Source organism: Asparagus officinalis, chromosome 4 (genome assembly GCF_001876935.1).
Source record: "Asparagus officinalis chromosome 4, Aspof.V1, whole genome shotgun sequence".
NCBI classification, from domain to species: Eukaryota; Viridiplantae; Streptophyta; class Magnoliopsida; order Asparagales; family Asparagaceae; genus Asparagus; species Asparagus officinalis.
In genome coordinates, this window is record NC_033797.1 from 115932546 (window position 1) to 115952248 (window position 19703).

Genomic DNA, 19703 nt, shown 5'->3' on the forward strand with positions numbered 1-19703 from the left:
GAGGCAGAACTGAAGATTGTAAATGATGACCCTCATAATCAACAAGGAAAAGGTTTGGTACCGCAGACTTTACCATCAGGACAGGTGATGTGGGTTCATCCCGACCTCCTTGATAATGAGCAATGGACTTCCAATAAGTCTGAAGGCAAGTCTAAGCTTTGTAACATCATTTTGGCAATTTCAGACGATAACAGAGCAGAAGTAGCAACTCTCACCGATTCCAACAAGGAAGCAGACACATTGATCACTCGAGCAAGGAAGGACTTTGCCAAGAACTACCCTCTGATGGCAGAGATTCCGGCAAGGCTACCAGTGGGACTGCCACCGACGGTTCAGCCAAGTCCTGACAAGCTGAGTTCAAGTGGCCAACCCTTCCGGTTTGACCTACTCGTGCAGCTAAAAAATATTCCAGCCATGATCACCCTGTATGAGCTCCTGCGTTTGTCTAGGATGACCCATGAAGCCCTACGAGAGGCGCTGACTAATTCAGAAGTTTTTGCCACACATTTCTCATCCACTCCTGAAGAAGTGGCAGAAATGGGATGTCCATAATGCTACCATGCATCCAAATAGCAAATCCCCTACATCACTTTCACTCCGAAGGATATGCTCATCAAAAGCATGTCTCACAACCGACCATTGTACTTCATAGGATACGTAGGTTCATCTCGGATAGATAGGATCCAAGTCAAAAAAGGGGGTGCCTCAAAAGTGGTTGTCTTCAACAAACACCATCATCTTTGGCTTTAACGCCATCGAAACCTAACCGCTTAGGAAGATTCGCCTCAAATGCTGATTGAACGACATGAAAACTGAGGTGACCTGCTATGTCATCAATGCAGAACCCTCATACAACATGTTGTTGGGCTGACCATGGATCCATAACAACAGGATAGTCCCATCCACATTACACCAATGCTTGAAATATGTGGACGACTATGACCTGGTGAAGACGGTGGTTGCGGATAAATAGCCCTTCAAAGGGGTTGAAAACTACTTCACCGACTCCCTGCTCTACCAGGACTCTAAATCGAGAGACAAGCCACCAGTCAAGGAAGAGGGCAGTGGCAATGAGGCTGATAGCGAGTCTAAGTGCAACGAGGGTCTTATCTTAAATGACATTGAGCCCATTGTAATCGGCTACGAAGGCCTTGCTGTAACCGACGCTGAAAAGGTAGGCGGACTTACCCTCAATGAATAACTCACATTTGCTTACTTGTCACCTAGTGCGGGATCTGTTGAGGATAAGCTTAGCAACTTGATATCGGGATTGTGCTACGATTCTTCCCTGCACTTGCCTATGCACTCGTCATTCGTCACGAACAAGCAACTGATCAAGTCCTCGCAAGCTGTCTTTGTCATACTTGCCCAAAATATTTCTCAGTAAGAAATAATCTTCAGAATGATAGACCAACCTGCACACACACACACTATGGGATGAGTCAGATGAAGACAAACCTGCTCCTCAAATCTCATGTTACAGCCCTATCACAAAATACATGATGGAGAGGATGGGTTATGACTGCATCCACCAAGAATGTTTGAAGTACGACAAAGGCCGGAAAACACCCCTTTGACCCGCCTATGTTCCCAAAGGGAAGCCTGGCAATTACTATGGCAGAACTCGAAGAGGGCTAGGTTACTCCTCCTCTTCCTCAGAGTTGTACTGCAATTTCGACAAAATATCCAACAATGCTCTCTCAGATGATCAATCGTCGACGTCCTCGACTTGGGATTTAGATGTTAACATCGGGACCCTGTTCAAAGACTTCACGGTCAACATGGCTATGGTCGATATCACTAAAATCTAAGAGGATGACCAGATTCTGCTGTATGATGAAGCATAGGATCGCCACATTAGTGCCTAGTGGAGTGGTCACTTCGAACAGCATGAACCACCCACAGAGGACAAAATACTCCAAATAAATATAGGGGACGAGGCAAATCCTAAACCCATATTTATCAGTGACAGCTTACCTCCCAAGGAGAAGGAAGACCTCAAATCCCTCATACGAGAATACATCGAAATCTTCGCATGGAATTATGAGGACATGCTCGGCCTTGATCCTCAGATCGCTATGCATCGCCTCAACATCGGTTCAGATACCAAACCCGTCAAATAGCAGTAGAGACGGTTTTGTCCATAAATCATAGAGGCGATCAAAGCCGAAATGAAGAAACTGATCGAATCAGGCTTTATCAGAGAGGAGCAACACCCTAACTGGGTGGCTAACATTGTTCTGGTTCTGAAGAAGAACGAAAAAATCTGTATCTGCATCGACTTTAGAGACCTCAACACCACATGTCCCAAGGATGAATTCCCTTTGCCCATCACGGATGTCATCATCGACAACACCTGTAGTTTCGAGAGGATGTCCTTCATGGACGGATTCTCAGAGTATAATCAGATCAAGATGCACCCTGAGGATGAGAAGCACACTTTGTTCAAAACTATGATGGGGGTGTACTATTACACAGTCATGCCCTTCGGGCTAAAGAACACTGGCGTAACCTATCAAGCGCCATGAACACTATCTTCCGAGATCACCTATGGAAAACAGTTGAATGCTACGTGGATGACCTGGTCGTGAAGAGTCGCGACAAATACGATCACCTTCAAGACCTGAGAGTCATGTTTAATCTCATGCACTCCCATCAACTAAAGACAAACCCTACAAAGTCATTCTTAGGCATGACGAGTGTCAAGTTCCTCAGATTCGTCATCACGATAAAAGGGATTCACATTGATCCCGACAAAGTGCGAGCTATCCAAGAACTCCAACCACCTAGAAATCTCAGGGAATTAAGAGGACTACAAGAACGTTTAGCCTATATCCGAAGATTCATTACAAATATTTCAGGCAAGTGCCAACCCTTCTCCAAGCTTATGAAAAAAGGCATCTCCTTTGTAAGGGACGAGCCTTGCCAACAAGCTTTCGAGGAGATAAAAAATTATCTCTTGAATCCACCAGTCCTGGTAGCCCTGATCTCAGGCAAACCCTTCTTGATCTATGTACTAGCAATGGAGCATTCTCTCGACGGTCTCTTAACACAGAATGACGATGTTCGCCATGAGCAAGGCATCTACTACCTGAGTAGGACCCTGTAAGGAGCCGAATGGCGATACCCTATGGTCGAAAAGGAATGTCTGGCCCTAGTGTTCGCAATTCAAAAAATGTGACACTACCTGGTCAGTCAAACCATTCATGTCATCTCCCGAATGAACCCCATCCGAGTTTTTATGACACAGCCTGAGTCCTTGAACTGGTGCCTGGCGCGATAGACACTCTTACAATCTTAATACGACATCTACTTTATGCCGCAGAAGTCTGTCAAAGGATAGGCAATCTATAATCTCATGGTCAGTCACCCACTCAAGTCGAGGCTAACTTGTTTGAAGACATGCCGGATGAAACCCATGAGGTCATTGCAACCTCACAGGAAGAAGCCTGGCGACTATACTTCGACGGCGCCTCTCGCGTGGGTACTACTGGGTCTATCATTGCAGGTGTGGGGTCGTCTTGGTTTCTCCACAAAACCATGTATTACCTTGAGCTTTCTCATTAACTGAGCCATATACCAATAATGTGGCTGAGTACAACACACTACTCATCGGACTCGACTTCGCCAAGGAGTTAGTGGTGAAGCACCTCGAAGTCTATGGTGACTCTCAACTTATCGTCAGACAGATGATGGTGGAATATGAAGTCAGAAATAACGACTTAATCTCATGTCACCAATCGGCCATTAAATTAGCCGAATCATTCGAAAGCTTCCGCATTGAGCATGTGCTCCGTTCTAAGAACACGCATGCAGATGCATTAGCATCATTAGTAGCTGTTTTCGTTAGAAATTATTTTCATTATGGAATCCATGAAACTTTAGTCGTTTTATAATGAATTACACAACAAAATAAATAAAATTACAATTTTTTAGAAAATAACACAGGAATCGTTTATCGACTTCTGCTTTTGTAGGGACTTTGCCTGTGTCGGGGGTACGTTAGCCCGTAGACCACCAAATCACAGATTCTGATTGAATAGTAAAGGTTTTAGATATTCTTCCTTTGTTTAGAAGTAAGAATAAAATCAGTGAATATCTTATCGAAGTAAGATGAACATTGTTCTCAAGATCAAGTTAAAGCTTAGATCTTAAGGAATTGCCAAAAGCTCAAGTTTTTCTGCTCTATCTGCTCTTTGTGCTCGGATTTCTATCAGTAATGGTCCTAGGGGGGTATTTATAGCCCCTAGGAAAGTTTTAACTAAAAATAAAATACCATGGAGTATTTGTGCTTGCGAGACAGTTAGAACTGTCTCAGCGGTCGAGACAGTTATGACTGTCTCGGCTACCGAGACAGCCATGACTATCTCGGAAAGCCTGAATTGCCCAGCCATTTTTTCTTTAACCACCTTCCTATGTTCTAAACTTTGTTATTTTGGTAGTTATCAGTATGATTCTCGCCTGTAATGTCTCCCTCGTTCCTGAACAGTTAATGACCACGTGTCATGCAGTTACTTCAACAGTTTTTGAACCTTTAAGAGCTGTCTCGCGTGCGAGATAGTCACTACTGTCTCACGTGCGAGATAGTCACTACTGTCTCACGTGTGATATAGTCAAAACTGTCTCGCATGCGAGACAGCTTAAGACTGCTTCTTTTTGATCTTTGGATGATTTCCTCTTAGATGGTGACATTTATCGCCTTCTCTCCATCTTGAGCTATGTGTGATGATCTATAGGCAATTTTTTATGTCTACAGATACCTCCTCCAAAGTATTTTAGTCTCAATCTACTATAAAGGAATCTGGAATACTTTGGATATGATATACTTTTACTTTGATTCATTAACTTCTCCATATTTCAGTCTATTCAGTTGTTGAATAGCTGAAATTTCTTGGTGCTACGTTTATCGCCTGACCGTTGTCAAAATCTTGAACTGAAGCTAGTGTATTGATTTCTGAATTAGCTCGTGTTGTTGGGTTAACGATGAACTACTTATCCTGTTCAAAATTAACTAGCCGGGATTGTCCTCTGACTTGGAATTAATATGCACCTTGTTTTTGCAAAGTTGTTGATGCATTGAGTGTCGTCAGCCTTCATTGCAATAGAGACATAGTTTATACTCATATGTTAATTGGAGTCTACACAGTTTAGGTTCTTAAGGTGTTGGAGCATAGAGAATCAGTTTAAACTCGTATACTCCTTGGAGTTTTTGGGAAATAGTTTAACCTCGTATACTTGTTAGGAGGTTCAAGGAGATGAAGTTTATACTCATATACTCATCGGAGTGTTCACGTGTGTTGTACATGGATCGAGGTTGAAAGCACCACCAGATTACATATTCTACCCGAGACAGTCGTCACTGTCTCGCTCAGAGAGACAATTTTGACTGTCTCATGCTATGAGACAGTGTAGGTTGTCTCACGCGGTGAGACAGTAAATACTGTTGTGCTGTCCGAGATAGTCGAGACTGTCTCGGTCAGTCGAGTTGGGGGTATAAAACCCCGACTTAGGGATTTTCGAGAGTTTTTTACGTCGAATTCTTAGCGATCCTTGGGTGATTTTCTCGCTATTTTCGCAAGTTTTCAGCCTCCTCTTGTTCCCTTTGTCCTTGATTTGGGTAAGGCTTTTGTTTGAAGGTTGATCCCACTCAAAGTTTGAAGGATTTCTTGAGGTTTGTTCTCCCTTCAATTTTGTTCTAAAATTTCAACTTTCTTTACGTTTCCTCCATGCATGCACTCCTTTGGGTGTATTTGGTGATCTATCTATAGATTCTAATCCCAAAACCCTAACTTTCTTGTAGGATTTTGATGGGGGTTATATCTTCATTATGTCGCCGACGAGATCCCGAGTTTCCTTAGGCCGTTCAGCTTCCCAGGCTGCTGAGAGGGTTGATCCCGCTGCTGCTTCTTATGGGGGTACATTGCTTTTACTCTTTTACAAATTTAAATATTGCATTTTGTCTATTTTATATGTATTTTATCCATTTTTGCATATAGGCCCTTGTTTGTCATCCTTTGAGATGCATTCGGGAAGAGCTAGTATTCTCCTTTAAGGGGATCGACGCTGGAGAGTGCTTGTTTTGCTTGGACAAGACACACTTCAAAGTCTACATGGGCGATTTTATATTATCCCACGTCTTTTGAAAGGCTCTGATATGTCGTTATAATGCTCATGCATAGTAACGCATATCCCTTTTATACGTGTGATAAATAAAAATCGTCACACCTATTATGAGATGGTGATTCTATCTTATGGAATAAGATACACCGCCTTCTCTAAAATTTTAGGACTATTCTTACACAATTTATGTGTATTTTTTCCCTTTTCAGTCTATTTTCCTTCTGTAATTTTTCCTGCTAGTGAGGTCACGGGTCAAAATAGCGCCACCCATTCTTATTACGAGGGGATTCCGTTAGTCGAGTCAGCTCCTCAGTTTAACTCGAACTATAATGAGGAAACAATGGAGATTCTGCGATGAGCTAATTGTCGTGTTCTGCGACGGTTGATCATGGATGCGGCTTTAATTTCAAAGCAGGACTCAAACCAGTATGTGAGGAAGCTAGATTTCCTATTTGGTGATTCTGTAAATGACTCGGAGATTATTTCTTATAGATCTGTACAGTGGTTGCATGGGAGTGGGTCGACATTCTTGTATCTACCTTGGATTCTTCGGGATCATTCCCTTTTGAAGTTCAGAAATCTGGCAGTCGATCGTGAAATGTTTTGGAGACTGACGAAAAACCATGAGCGTGTCCACTGTGGTTTTATCGGTAGAGAGGCTTCCACCCCGGGTTCTAGCGACAGAGCTTCTGTATGAGGACTTCACCCTGGTGTCTTAGGTTAAGATAACCTGCCCTAGAATGAGATGGTAGCATAAGCAAACACTATAAAGAATAGGTTAGCTGTGTTAGGAAGAGAACTCCCCATTAAGAAGTTTAAATGTTATGGATGGGTTCACTATTTTGGAGACAAGTGGTGGACGAGAATGACTCGACACGTATTGAACCGTTGGGGGCGAGAATTAGTAGAACTAGTGTTATCAATTCCTATTCACGCCAGCATGTATGGTCTACAGATCAGTGTGGACAATTTCTTTGCTTTGTTTGAAATTTATAATCCTGACACCAATACTTTCTTCACCAAGAACGGGGAGCTTGGACTGCCATTACATGAGATGATGAAGATATCGGGATTGCCTATGGGTGATGTTCTGTATCAAAAATTCTTCACAACGGTCAGTCAGTTAAACAGGATGAAGGATCGGTCGGCCGTGACCTATGATACTTTATGGGAGCTGACATGCCATTACCATATAGCTATGGCCGAAATGGAGACTAAAGCTAAGAAGAGATCTCCCCAGATCAGCTTGAAGCAATTCGCGGATTATCTGTTTAAGAATCTTGATAGTCGTTCAGACGCCGTGTGTGAACTATCTCCCTTGACTCCGAATGAGATCAACCGATTGTTAGAGAGAACAAATGCACAGTCCTACACCTTGCATTCAGAAGACCGGTTTCCTCACGGTACTAAATTTCATTCTTATTTGTGGCAGGCTGGTGTTAAGATCAACCCAACCACTCTACTAGCCGGCTTTTTGGCCATATGGCTAAAGAAGTGTGTCGTCCCCCACCAGCCCTCTGATGCAATGTCAATTGAAGTGTTATATCCGGCCACTTAATTAGCCACAGGTCGTAGATTATCCTTGCTTCCTGCAATGGTAGCTGATATCCACAATGGATTACGATAATTGGCTCTCGCGTTCACTTAAGAGGGGAAGAAGCCCTCCGCTGAGATATCCATACCGAAGTTGGAATTACCATACACTTATTTGATAACCTGGTTGGTACTTCATCGGTCGGATTTGATGCAGGCTCCTGAGATGGTGGATCCAAGCCTCCCTCTACTGCATACTCTTGAAGGTTGTAAGTGGGTCAAACGTCAGTGGCTGGATATATCTAGGCAATTTAAAGTCCACAAATGTTGGGAGTTCTTTCCTTATTTCCCTTAATTCTCTGGGACTTACAATGTGACTCTATTGGATACTAAAGAACCAAGGCAGAACCGTACGGTTTTGGACGTCGGCTGCTTCAGGTGGCTGATGAACATCCGACCTGGTTATCTGGTATTCAGGGTGAAGGATGTTTGTTGTATTGAGCCTTATTTTCCATGCTGGTTTGCTCGTCAATTCAGCTATGATCAACTATATATTGGCAACCCGAACCGTCAACTTAGAGTTCAAGGTGGACTTATAGATGGGGCAAGAGCCTGGTTTTGGAGCATTGTCGGTTGCACGAATGCTGAGTTTGATCTCCCTTTGGAGACGCCTCCTCTGCAGATGACCTTCCTTTACTGTAAGTGGCTGATAGCTACCAATATCGTTACTCGATAAAGGAGGATATTTGACTTAGAGGAAGAAATAGCCTCTCGGCGTGCAACAGAAATAGTTCATGAAACTGTGCTTTCAAATAGAGGGAAAGAAACCGCCGAGTCTTCAAGAAAGGGGAAAGAACCTGCCCGCCCAGCTGATAGTGAAGAAGAGTTTGAGACTGATGAGACCAAAACTTCTGAGGAGGTGGATGAGACTGGATCAAGTTCTGAAGAAACAGAAGAAGAGGTTGGCGAGAAAAATGAAGAAGAAACAACCGGTCTTTCGGATTCTTTCTTCGAAAGAGGGTATGTAAACTATTCCATTTCTCACAGGACTCATCATGCCGATCTAGCTCAACCACAAGACGCTCTGAAAAGACAAAAAGAGAGGGTCGTTATGACATATCCCAATCAGATGACGGTAGAGGTCCTTAGTGGAGATGAAGAGGGAGAGGAAGATACAATGCCTCTCGCTCATAGACAGAGATCCCAGTCCTCAACTCAAGCTCAAACTCAAACTCAAATTCCTCCAAGAACTGAGTTGCACACCAAGTATCGCCATGAAAGATCTGGGGTTCAAGGTGAAGCGCGTCCACTGAAAAGAAGGAAGAAGGTCGCATCTCGACCACGTATTCCTCTTCCTGCTTTAGAGAAAACATCTACCCACAGTGTTCCTTCAGATGAACAAGGTAACGATTCATCTTTATTTTTATTTTACTATTCTCATATTTCTTAACACTTGAACTTATCTCGCACTCAATTTCTGTTGGGAGTCAAGAAGAAGGAGAATTTCAGGCTGACAATGCTTCTCCCGGCGGTATGGAAACTGAGGAACCCAGCTTCGTTTAACAAATGCATAACACGCTTAATGACGAAACTGTTGGTGTTCAAACAACTTCTGATGTTGATCCATCGGCTCCAAGCGTAGGTACGGGTATTTCTCTATTTGGAGGGCAATTCCGAAAGATGAATGAGTCGTAATGCGTACCTCTTCTAATGACCTGTGCACTTTATCTCTTTTTAGTTAAACTAAAAGAAGCGGGTACAAGTAACGGAGCCATCGAATCCATCCCGATCAATGAAGGTAAAACTAATCTCCATTTTGTGTAGGTTCATATAAGTATATATGTTATTTATGATCTAGCACATTCTGTAGATGCTATAATAAATGAACCGGCTAGAGAAGAAACCACTCATGCTACTGAGGTCGAGGATCTTAACGAGCACAACCTCAATCTTGATCTCTCAGAGAACGACCATTAGTATATCTCTAATTTATTATCGGAGAAAACTCCTGGTGCAGCCACAGGACCAACTGTTAGAGTTAGTTCAACTGAAGCAGGTTCCTCTGAAGGTAATGGCTTTTATTCTATAACCTTCATTATCTATTTGTCATTTAACTTTGAATAATCATATAAGTGTTTGAATTATAGGACCAGTTGCTGAAACCGATACTACTATAATTATTGGAACGTCTGATCAACCCGAGGGTCATGGCTTCTTGTTGTCGGTAGGAATCGAAATCAACATTCAATCATCAATTCCTGAATCTCAACCTCTCACTCCTTTAGACCTGATGATGATAGAAGCTACTGTCACCCCCCAAATTAGTCCTGTCACAACAAATGCGAGACCAACCGAAGAAGTTTGTACGTCAACAGCTGTTGCATCTAGAGTTGGTGAGTTTTATCAATTGCTTGTTTTAAACTTCTGATTAATATTCCAGCATACTCATTGTATATTTTTTCCTTACAGAATCTTTAGTCCTTCCCCTCAAAAACTTCATCGATTCGGATCCGACGTTAACGCAGGTTCCGGCTGTCCTATCGACTAATGTAGCGGGTACGTCGATGGCTGTTATTCTTGAAACAACTCCAACTACTCAAGGAGTCGAATTGACATCCTTGAGGCGAGAAAGCCATGTTGAAGGCTCTACTATTGAACTTGGTGCCTTTCATTGGACTTTAAGTTTCGAACATTAATTCAAGTATTCTTTCTAGCACTTATTTCCTTTCCTCTTACTGTAGTACCTCCTTCAACATTACTTGAGTCTATCAAAGCTTTGACGTCCGATGAGGATCTGGATAAGGCGTTTATCTGTTCAGACATCCAAAGTTTTTTTTTATTTCCTGAACCTCATGATTGATCGAATTCATCACTAAGGGTCATCCTTTGACAGCTTTAGGAGGTCACTTGATCGACATGTAGCAGGAATTAGAGAAGATGGATATCCTGAATTGGTTGATTCCATTGAAGCCTACTTGGTTCAACTGAAACAACAAGTTGAACACCTGAGGGATCTTAAGATCAACGATGTTTCTTCTTATGTATCAGCTCAAATGGATCTCAAACTGCAAGAGTGGTATGCCTCACAAAAATTGGCAGAGCTCGAGCTTCAAAAGTTGAGAAATTGTATAACCCAGATGAGATTGGGTATCGCCAAGAAAGTGCAGGCTAAGGCTGATTTACTCCAATCCTTAGAACTACGTCGAGCTCATATAGCCTGCTTAGAAAAGGAGCTTGTAGAAGCTAAAGACGCTGAGAGTATCCTAAAACTTGATTTGGTTGAAGCTAAGCGTGTCGAAACAGACTTATTCCAATAGCTGGAACTTCAGGATAAAAGCTTACCGAGACGGAACAAGAAGTCCTCCAAGCTCGGAATACCAGCGAAGAATCCTTAAGAGCTAACCTGAAAGCTGGATTTGAACAAGCTTATGCAGAAATGCACTCAAAACTCGAAGGGCGAATTTGTAATTAAAAGTTATGTTTAGATTAAAAGAAAAACTTTTCTCTTGTAATGACACTTTTCCCGTATTAAAAGTTCTTCTTATGAATAAAGTGAACTCTTTTGCTTATTTAAATTTTATTATGATTACTCATTCTTGTTTAGAATAAATAAACATAATACTCATAGGATTTTTGGTAAATCCTCAGTCATCAACGGATTTGATGTGTCTTTACTGACTACCATTTGAATCGGGCTAGTATGTAAATTATATAGATCCGTTTCACATATAACATTAGGCTAAAAGAATTAAACTCTCTTAGGCTTTAAACTATAATGTTGAATATGTAGGCTACAAGTGTTAGATGTAGGCTTATCTCTAATAAGGGATTGAGATAACGTCCCCCATGCGTGAAGGGCATGGAGTAAGAAATACAAATAAATTATATTTTCTTAGTAGAAGAAAATAAACCTGCAATTAGAGAGAGAGAGAGAATTTTACATTCTATCTCCTGGTCTTTTTTTTGTTGGTAGAGATAAACCCAAAATCGGAGAGGAAGAATTTTATATTCTATCTTCTGGTCTCTTTTTTGTTGGTAGAGATGAACCTAAAATCGGAGAAGAATAATTTTATATCTATCTCCTGGTCTCTTTTTTTTTTTGGTAGAGATGAACCCAAAATCAGAGAGAAAGAATTTTATATTCTATCTCCTGGTATAAAGGAAACTCAAAGTAGAATTTCCACTTAGAGAATCTGGATGGGTTTGAATAATCCTAACTGTCATAAGGTTTGATTACTCAACTTAAAAGTGGACCTCTCATTTGTGGAATGAATCGAGAGGAGATTTTGGTTTTGGTCCTAACTGTAAGAAGGTCTGCCCAAGTAAGAAATGGGAGCGGGGTACAAATAACGATAGGAATGTCGACTTGTACACATCACTCGGTAGGAGTTTTCGGGTTTAAACACAAGGATTTAACATAAAAGGATTCGTTGATTTCTATGGATCAGTAAATTGAACTTTTGAATAATGTATCATAATTTTAACATTGGGAGTGTTAAAGATTAGATACATTGGGAGTTTAAAGGATTTCAATCTGTGAAGGATTTTGGTGGTCCCACCAACAATTAATTTGATCGGTGAGAGATTTTGTGGTACAGGGTTATGAGTCATCGCTTACTCCGTGATTGCACCATGGGACTTTAGTGAGGAAAGACCAACTATCTTTTGTCGTTGAATCTCATCTCACAAAATGCTTGGAAAATCATAACAAGAGGTTCTTAATTATTATGGAAATAATTAGATAATCATAGTGAAAGAGTCTTAATCGTTTTCATGACAATTAAGAATGAATTATTCATATGATTAGTTTCCACCTAGAACAATCAACTGATCTCAGGTTATCCTAAAAAAATACCATGTATAGTATTCTCTAGGAACTTCCCATTTAAATAGGTTATCTTGAATATACTTGTTCGCGGGAAAAACCGTTGCTTTCTTCATTAATGATTCCATTGTACACTCTTGTAATAGTCTATCGATTACAAAGATCCGGTCTTTTTATAAGATCCGGTTACAACGAAAATCAAATTGAAAAGAAATGAAAATTACAACTTTGTTTCCTTGTTTGTCGAACGAATCGCGAGCTCCTGTTTTGCGGTCGCTCGCTTTTGTGGGTTCTTTGCCTGCGCCGGGGTTGTTTGCCGTGGACCACCGCGCGATCTAGATCCGGTCAGATCTACGCAGTACAACGGGTATTATTTCACCAAGGAAATAATAGCCGGGGAGGATTGTTTCACTAAGGAAACAATCGTCCAAGTCTCGGGATCTAAGACCAAGCTTAGATCCGGAGTGTAGCAACGTAGATCTGAGATCCGGTCCTCTCGAACTCCTGCCTTATTTGGCGTTGATGATCGTCGAGCACCAGATCTGGATGTGCAAGTCCTCGAAGTCCCAAAGCTTGAATCTTGTTAAGTTCTGAGTCTTGAGTTCAAGTGGGTGTTTTGAGACAATCCTAACTGTAGGAAGGTTTGATCGCTCAATTTGTGGACCTCTCGTTCATTGGGGGAATCGAGAGGGGATTTTGACTGTGGTCCTAACTGTAAGAAGGTTTGACCAAGTGGGTGTTTTGAGACAATCCTAACTGTAGGAAGGTTTGATCGCTCAATTTGTGGACCTCTCGTTCATTGGGGGAATCGAGAGGGGATTTTGACTGTGGTCCTAACTGTAAGAAGGTTTGACCAAGTGGGTGTTTTGAGACAATCCTAACTGTAGGAAGGTTTGATCGCTCAATTTGTGGACCTCTCGTTCATTGGGGGAATCGAGAGGGGATTTTGACTGTGGTCCTAACTGTAAGAAGGTTTGACCAAGTGGGTGTTTTGAGACAATCCTAACTGTAGGAAGGTTTGATCGCTCAATTTGTGGACCTCTCGTTCATTGGGGGAATCGAGAGGGGATTTTGACTGTGGTCCTAACTGTAAGAAGGTTTGACCAAGTGGGTGTTTTGAGACAATCCTAACTGTAGGAAGGTTTGATCGCTCAATTTGTGGACCTCTCGTTCATTGGGGGAATCGAGAGGGGATTTTGACTGTGGTCCTAACTGTAAGAAGGTTTGACCAAGTGGGTGTTTTGAGACAATCCTAACTGTAGGAAGGTTTGATCGCTCAATTTGTGGACCTCTCGTTCATTGGGGGAATCGAGAGGGGATTTTGACTGTGGTCCTAACTGTAAGAAGGTTTGACCAAGTGGGTGTTTTGAGACAATCCTAACTGTAGGAAGGTTTGATCGCTCAATTTGTGGACCTCTCGTTCATTGGGGGAATCGAGAGGGGATTTTGACTGTGGTCCTAACTGTAAGAAGGTTTGACCAAGTGGGTGTTTTGAGACAATCCTAACTGTAGGAAGGTTTGATCGCTCAATTTGTGGACCTCTCGTTCATTGGGGGAATCGAGAGGGGATTTTGACTGTGGTCCTAACTGTAAGAAGGTTTGACCAAGTGGGTGTTTTGAGACAATCCTAACTGTAGGAAGGTTTGATCGCTCAATTTGTGGACCTCTCGTTCATTGGGGGAATCGAGAGGGGATTTTGACTGTGGTCCTAACTGTAAGAAGGTTTGACCAAGTGGGTGTTTTGAGACAATCCTAACTGTAGGAAGGTTTGATCGCTCAATTTGTGGACCTCTCGTTCATTGGGGGAATCGAGAGGGGATTTTGACTGTGGTCCTAACTGTAAGAAGGTTTGACCAAGTGGGTGTTTTGAGACAATCCTAACTGTAGGAAGGTTTGATCGCTCAATTTGTGGACCTCTCGTTCATTGGGGGAATCGAGAGGGGATTTTGACTGTGGTCCTAACTGTAAGAAGGTTTGACCAAGTGGGTGTTTTGAGACAATCCTAACTGTAGGAAGGTTTGATCGCTCAATTTGTGGACCTCTCGTTCATTGGGGGAATCGAGAGGGGATTTTGACTGTGGTCCTAACTGTAAGAAGGTTTGACCAAGTGGGTGTTTTGAGACAATCCTAACTGTAGGAAGGTTTGATCGCTCAATTTGTGGACCTCTCGTTCATTGGGGGAATCGAGAGGGGATTTTGACTGTGGTCCTAACTGTAAGAAGGTTTGACCAAGTGGGTGTTTTGAGACAATCCTAACTGTAGGAAGGTTTGATCGCTCAATTTGTGGACCTCTCGTTCATTGGGGGAATCGAGAGGGGATTTTGACTGTGGTCCTAACTGTAAGAAGGTTTGACCAAGTGGGTGTTTTGAGACAATCCTAACTGTAGGAAGGTTTGATCGCTCAATTTGTGGACCTCTCGTTCATTGGGGGAATCGAGAGGGGATTTTGACTGTGGTCCTAACTGTAAGAAGGTTTGACCAAGTGGGTGTTTTGAGACAATCCTAACTGTAGGAAGGTTTGATCGCTCAATTTGTGGACCTCTCGTTCATTGGGGGAATCGAGAGGGGATTTTGACTGTGGTCCTAACTGTAAGAAGGTTTGACCAAGTGGGTGTTTTGAGACAATCCTAACTGTAGGAAGGTTTGATCGCTCAATTTGTGGACCTCTCGTTCATTGGGGGAATCGAGAGGGGATTTTGACTGTGGTCCTAACTGTAAGAAGGTTTGACCAAGTGGGTGTTTTGAGACAATCCTAACTGTAGGAAGGTTTGATCGCTCAATTTGTGGACCTCTCGTTCATTGGGGGAATCGAGAGGGGATTTTGACTGTGGTCCTAACTGTAAGAAGGTTTGACCAAGTGGGTGTTTTGAGACAATCCTAACTGTAGGAAGGTTTGATCGCTCAATTTGTGGACCTCTCGTTCATTGGGGGAATCGAGAGGGGATTTTGACTGTGGTCCTAACTGTAAGAAGGTTTGACCAAGTGGGTGTTTTGAGACAATCCTAACTGTAGGAAGGTTTGATCGCTCAATTTGTGGACCTCTCGTTCATTGGGGGAATCGAGAGGGGATTTTGACTGTGGTCCTAACTGTAAGAAGGTTTGACCAAGTGGGTGTTTTGAGACAATCCTAACTGTAGGAAGGTTTGATCGCTCAATTTGTGGACCTCTCGTTCATTGGGGGAATCGAGAGGGGATTTTGACTGTGGTCCTAACTGTAAGAAGGTTTGACCAAGTGGGTGTTTTGAGACAATCCTAACTGTAGGAAGGTTTGATCGCTCAATTTGTGGACCTCTCGTTCATTGGGGGAATCGAGAGGGGATTTTGACTGTGGTCCTAACTGTAAGAAGGTTTGACCAAGTGGGTACTTTACGTCCAGACTCTAACAGAGAGAGTGTTGAGTGCATAGACATGGTGAGAATGGGAGTTCTTATTCATTACATTGCTGTGGTTTTGGGAACTTCCCGTTACATAAATCGTCCACCCCCAGTTTCCTCTGCGGAACTGGTTCGGACATTATTATCAGTTAACTAACCGGGTTATCCTTAAGAATATTAGCTTAATATTCTCCAGGAACTTCCCGTCAAAAGTGGGGAAACAGTTTAGACTCATATACCTATTGGAGTATCAGGGAACAGTTTAACCTCTTGTACCGGTCGGAGGATTGAGAAACAGTTTATACTCGTATACTCTTTGGAGTTTTGCCGTTCTCAATTGGCTTACCTTAGCGTTATGACGCCGGCTTCAACCAAGGTCTGAATGCTATTCTTGAGAGCAAAGCAATCCTTGGTGGGATGAACGACCCTCCTGTGGTATGCACAGTACTTTGGGTCCGTAGTGTTGTCAGCTTCCTCCTGATTTGTGATAGGTGGTAGCTTGATCTTGTTACCTTCAAGGAGGGATTCGAAGATGGCTGGAACGTCTTCGTCCTTGAAGGAATACTCTCTTTGGAGTCTCGGACCCGAAGTCTTTTGCTGCCTTCGGGATTGCTGTTGTGACGCTTGATTAGCACCACCAGTAGCTGCAGGTGTTTTGCCCTTACCACGAGAGGCGAAGTTTGAGTCCAGAGGATTAGCCGTCGGTAGGTTCCTCTCGGCCTTCTTCCTTCGGAGGAAACGTTCGGCTTGTTCACCGCGCACCTTCAGATCCTTCCAAGTGTCAGACGGTGCTGTTCCCATTGCTTCCAACACGTCCAACGCAAGGTTGTTGTGGCAAGTTTGGAGGATGAATTCCTCTGTGATCGGGTCCCGGCAATTCATCGCCTTGTTCCGGAACCTTTTGACGAAGGTGTCGACTAACTCCCCGTCCTTCTGCTTCTCATCGAGCAATGATCCGATAGATATCTCGGTGTCGTCGTCGAAGAAGTTGGCCAGGAACTTGGTCTCCATGTCATCCCAGCTGTTCACGCTTCCTGGCTTGAGGCGGCGGTACCAATCGAAGGCGGCTCCGCGAAGAGTGCCGACGAATGACCGCACCATCAGAGGCTCATTGCCGGAAATAATACCCAGGTGCGATTTGAAATAAATCAAATGCTGAGTGGGGGAACCCTTCCCATCGAACGGCGTGAAGTTGATTAAACTGAACTTCGCCGGATAGGGGATCGATTCCCACTCTCTTGGGTATGGACAGGGAATGCCTGTTTTCTTCGTCTCTTGAGCGGAGATCAATGTGTTGATTTTGCTCTCGAGATCTTTGATCTTCAAGTCTTCACTTGTATCCTCGTTGGCATCCTCGTTACCACCCCCTGCATTGACGGGAGGGTTATTGGCATTGTGAGCTCCATCCCTATCCGTGTGCTCTTCTTCCTGAACAACATGATTACGGTGACTTGGTTCACCTTGTTGGTTCCTGAATGCCTGGATTTGCTGCTCATGCATCTCTCTCATCTGCTGCATGGCCATCTCCATCTCGAATTTGAAACTTTCTTTCTGCTTAGCCAAAGCGTCTTCAAGCATCTTGGCCATTTCTTCCGCGCTTATCATAAATGACTCGCGGGGTTGTCCTTCGCTGGACACTGTATTGTCCGATGCGACAGCAGAGCAGGAATCCGATTCTTCATCTTCCGAAGGCAATCTTGTCCGAACCCTACCATAAGTTCCTCGTGCGATGGCTCCGGACTGCAGACGGGTTACACGCCGGGATGCTTCCAGAAACGACTTGAGATTAACCTGTGTCGATGTCTCTTTGCTGGTCATGTTGGCGGTGACCCTCGGAAATTCTCCGTCTTTAACCACCGTTCTTCTTTGCCGGAAACGCCTATACCTTGGTTTTGGCGTTTCGGTGCCGAGCCTTTCGAACACTGAAATTCTCTCGGGGATTACCTTGATGCAGTTGCATTGAGACAGTACAGCCCGAATGAGCTTTGAACAAGGGCACTGAGTTTCCTGTTCTCGGGGACTCCTCTTTCTGGTTCTGTTCGTACCCCCAGCACGATAGTACAACTCGTCATTTTGACAGTCGGAGTAACCTATCGTGTGTGGGCACGACTTCTCAGGTATAACATTATCACTATCAGATGATAATGTTTCCATCTGAGGGCGAATTGCCTTCCTTGGACTTTCAAGAGTCACGCGCCTTGAGACATGCCTTTTTGGGCGTGAATTCTCAGCGGGCTCTTGGACCTCAATGCGCAAATTAGCGCGCGCAGTTGCCTTGAGCTCTTTGTCATGTTGGAGGTGGCGGCGACCCCCAGCGTGTTGATTCGTTCGGGGTTTTCTTAGTGGGCCCAAACGTTCTTGGATCGGAGCTTTGCTTCGCTCATCGGGAATTGGACCGAGGCGCTCCAAGACTGGCTTTCTTCTTCGGGAGGATTCTACATGATCTCCCGGAGTAGCTATGGGAACTTCTGCAGCTTTCTACGGGCTTCTTCAGCTTGAACCCGTGCCTGCGCTGATAGTGCGCGGCGTTTGCGGATGCGTTCTTCTAGCGTCGAATGATTCCGTTTGACACAGATCCATTCCATCATTGGCGACTTGGAAGGGGCACCGTTCATTTGTTGTTGATTCTTCGGCTTGAACCCGTGCCTGCGCTGATAGTGCGCGGCGTTTGCGGATGCGTTCTTCTAGCGTCGAATGATTCCGTTTGACACAGATCCATTCCATCATTGGCGACTTGGAAGGGGCACCGTTCATTTGTTGTTGAGGCTATTTGCCTCTCTTGTTCTTCAGATCCGCGTTGTAGCGGACTCCGTCGGTGGACTCCATCGCTTTGGCGAATTGTTTGGCCAAGCGTTGGCGTTGCCTTTGGCGGGCTCTCTTTGAGAGAGTCACCGCTCCTTTGGTGACGGAGGAATTGGTTGGAACCAGCTTGATCTGGTTGGAGATTGGTGGAGCCTCATCTGACGCAACTTTGGCGTCAATCGAGATGAGGTCGTCGTTGGTAGCTTCAACTTCTTCGTACCAACGCACCTTTCTGTTGGAAGAGAACTTGGACTTCTTGGACTTGCGGGGGGAGGTCGATCTAGACGAGGATGAAAGGTACTCCTCGAACTTGGTCTGATCGAACTCGTATTCGACCTCCTCCACGACTGGGATCAAGATCCGCGGCTGCGACGCTCCGATCTCGGCAGCGAGATCGGTGGCTCCCACTGTGGTCGCCAGATTGTTCGCTGGAAAATTCGTGTCTTTCTTTGTTATTGATTCCATTGTCATCTTGAGTTACAACTTTTTGAGTTACAAAAGATCCGGTCTTTTTATAAGATCCGGTTACAACGAAAATCAAATAAAAATAAACAAAGATTACAACTTTTCTCCTTTTGTGTCGAACGAATCGCGAGCTCCTGTTTTGCGGTCGCTCGCTTGGTGGGTTCTTTGCCTGCGCCGGGGTTGTTTGCCGTGGACCACCGCGAGATCTAGATCCGGTCGGATCTACGCAGTACGACGGGTATTATTTCACCAAGGAAATAATAGCCGGGGAGGATTGTTTCACCAAGGAAACAATCGTCCAAGTCTCGGGATCTAAGACCAAGCTTAGATCCGGAGTATGCCTGCGTAGATCTGAGATCTGATCCTCTCGAACACCTGCCTTATTTGACGTTGATGATCGCCGAGCACCAGATCTGAAGGAGTGAGTCCCCGAAGTCCCAAAGTTTCAATCTTTTTTAAGTTCCGAGTCTCCAATCCAGCAGGGCTTCGCCTCTCTCCAAAATTTCCAACCTTCTCAAATGACAAGGGGGTGGCCTATTTATAGAGGTGGCTCGGCTTGGGCCGAGCCACCTGAAGTTGGCTCG